We start from the raw sequence: 3,243 nt of genomic DNA, 5'->3' as shown, positions 1-3,243 counted from the left end.
ACCAGAGTAGAGCAGCAAGAATGAATATGCACTTTGACTGGGTGAGTAGAAACCGTAACCCCCTTTGCCAGGCTGTCTGACAACCTCCTGCTGTTTAGTACTTGACTTGTGGCAGCTTACATTTCTTTTCTTTATGGATGATATGTTTTAGTGGCTCAAAAGCTAAGCTGCTCCTAAATGATAAGAGGAAAACTTTATTATATACTTGTTAAGCTTGGTCACTTAATTTACCAAATTATTATTTGGAGACTGACAAGGAATCTATTTGGAGGACAAACAAAAGTATGTATAGAGGTTATATAAATATAGAGGTTAGATAAAGATATAATTTATCTAACCTCTTTATTCTTCTTTGTTTGTTTCTTATGCCACAATCAAAGTGACAGTGATTTCCACTAAAGTGGTGTCAGAATGCAATTACTGACCTAGTAACAGAAGGACGCAGTATACAGAATTGGCGCCCTTCAGAAATACTTGTGGAACTGTCGTATGTAAAAGTAATTAAGTACTTGTTTATCCCCAGCTGAAATTTTTGAGAAGGGTACCAACAAGTGCCTTTTATACTCCCTCGTGCAACAGCTCCCTGAATTCAATAGGTGCAGAAATCCTCGGCTGCTGAGGGTTGAAGATATGCACATTACTTTGAAACTGATCAACAAAAGGATGTGATGGTAAAGTGCAGAGATCTTGCATGTGTTCTGCTTATAAGATCAGGGATTTGTGCTAATACCTGGGCAGTTTCAGGGTTTCTATTATTAACTGTCAGTTAAGTTACACTGGATCCCTGGTGATGTTGCAGAGAGCAAAACAAGCTGTATGACCAGTGTAACAAATTAAAATGAAAAGTAATTAGAAATGTGTAATACACTGTCTTTTTGAAAATAATGGCCCCAAGACTTGGGTAGGGCTGCATGCTTTAACTGTGGGAGCCAGCATGGCCAGTGGACTAACAACAGCAGGCCAATAATTTGCAGGTTGTACCTGCTGTTATCAACCTCTTTCACTGCAGATGACCAGCATCCTCTCTTTGATTTTGTTTCTACCATTTTACTGAGCATTTCAGAATTGTTGAATGAAAATCCAGTCCATAATTCAAGTGAACTTAAACTGTAAACATAAATTTCCTATTCTAGTCAAATGTATTTTGACACAAAAAGAGGCTATACATGAAGAACAGAACAATAAATTACAATGATCCCAAACTTTTCAGGAATATTATATACACGTGCACCTATGTTTTTACTGCATACATAGATCACAAAGTTGTGCTTTGACCTATAGCAACATCTTCATTACTTTCTTTGACATAAAGGCCTTAGAGGCCTTACAGTAAAGAGGAAGTTAAGTTACTGTAAAGCACTTCCCTGTATGGTCTGTCACAATGAAAAAGAAGCTCAGTGGAGCGAGAAGAAAGAGGAGCACATGGGATGTGAAAGGCAGGACTGGGGCTAAGTGTTGTGTAGAAACAGGCAGTGACCTCATGGGAAAGGTACACACCATCTTAGTTCATGAATTGGCTCCAGATGGGAACTGGCAAGTGGGAAAAGCGGAACAGAATTGTATTGACAAGCTATGCCTGGACAGGCCCTGAGCAAAGCCATTAGCCATGTTGCCGAGTCACCAGGGAAAGCTCCGTCGGTTTGAGATTTCACTTCACCTCAGTGTTGATGGGGACACTCTCCACCCGTCCGGTACAGCAGCCAAACACTTCGACAGAGCCTTTATCAAAATACTGATGAGAAAAGCATCACACAACTCACTTCATTTTTTCAGGCTCATTTTCTAATGAAATTACAAAAATCTTTTTTTACTTTTACTATGTTCTCACAGAGAAAGATGAGGGTAAATGACATAACTGGGTATTTATCAGAAGATTTCACCACTGTGGTTCTGTCAAGATGGTGCTTGTTTCTAAATACTAAATAGTGATTATTATGTACAATTATCTAGAATAGAATATTAGGATATTATGGAACACTCAAAATGATTTGCCTCATTGGATGCACAAAGAAATTAAAAGAAATAATAATCCCTTCATTTTCCTGCACTCATTCAATTCAGAATCACAAGGGAATATAACCTATCCCAGCTGTCATAGGACACGAGGCAGGGAATACCCTGGACAGGTCACTGATCAGTCGCTGATATAAAACATAAAGACAGACCATTCACACCTACACCCAAAATTTTACCTTTGGACTGTGGGAGGAAGCTGGAATACCTGCAATACCAAGCAGAAAGGATTCAGAAGCAGGACCTTCTGGCTGTGAGGAGGCAGAACTAACTACCATATGATGAGAAATAATAACTGTATGGTATAATGTAGCACATTCAACAAACTTGCCAGTGTGCTGATTCAATGAACGAATAAATAAATAAACAAATCTGCTTTCTGTCTAATTGTCATAAGACCTGCAAAGAGATGGGTTTCATCATTAGCTGAGGGCCGTGAGTAAGCAGTAGTTTTTATTCAGATCATTCAGATAATCTTTTTAGTCTTAAATTAGTAGGTAACACGGTAAAAAATGCAATGAGAAAAAGAAAGAAAGAAAAGAAAGAAAGAAAATAGGCAATTTTGAGAGTTTAACAAGATGTTACAGCCCATCTCTATGTTATAAAGTGAGCATCCAAGTGCAGGCCCCACTTTTTGACAGCAGTGACAGACATGATGTGGAGCTCACCCGGCAGTGCTGAGAGAGGCGTCTATTCTGATCAGTTCCACTTGGAGCAGGATATCTGGAGTGAACACTGTCAAAACCCTCTGTAGTCCTCTTCCCAGCTGAAGACAACCATGCCACAGCGCATCCGTATAGACAGGCCTCAATACCTCTGTCGCTGCAAGAGAAAATTTTGTGACTGTGTGAATGCATAAAAAAGTTAGAAGATGGTATTTTTCTTTAATGTGGGGCAAATATATTGGGGTAGACAAGCTTTAAGAATTTTTGATAAACCCCACCATATCAGCAAGCTAGATAGAATATTTTTTTCAGGAGTACTTTAAAAGGATTTGTAGCTTTTTAAATGGTACAGATTATGTCACATTGATGTAGTGGTATGTTTTTTTAAGGATTATGGATGATGTGATTATCTATGTTATTAATAACAAAAATTAAAACCAGAATCAAATTTTACAGTGCACTTGTTTTTGCCTTCCAATCCATCTTTGAACCTCTCTCTCACCTTATACAGTATGTATGTGAATGCATTCTTCCTCCTCTAACTTGTCTATCACCACCTACAGTA

General features: G+C 38.5%; 1 long non-coding RNA gene across 1 annotated transcript; it reads right to left on the bottom strand.

Annotated features, from left to right (window-relative positions):
- Positions 1-1,321: 1,321 nt before the first annotated feature.
- Positions 1,322-2,764, bottom strand: LOC121814734. The gene is made up of 3 exons (XR_006054533.1): positions 2,682-2,764; positions 2,193-2,221; positions 1,322-1,732 (listed from the first exon to the last, which is right to left on the bottom strand). It is a non-coding gene; the product is annotated as an uncharacterized LOC121814734 (long non-coding RNA).
- Between the last annotated feature and the right edge of the window lie 479 nt (positions 2,765-3,243).

This window comes from Haplochromis burtoni, unplaced genomic scaffold (genome assembly GCF_018398535.1).
Source record: "Haplochromis burtoni strain Fernald_Lab_line unplaced genomic scaffold, NCSU_Asbu1 Contig_78, whole genome shotgun sequence".
NCBI lineage: Eukaryota > Metazoa > Chordata > Actinopteri > Cichliformes > Cichlidae > Haplochromis > Haplochromis burtoni.
The sequence above is the reverse complement of the archived record's forward strand: the minus strand, read 5'-3'. Positions and strand labels throughout refer to the sequence as shown.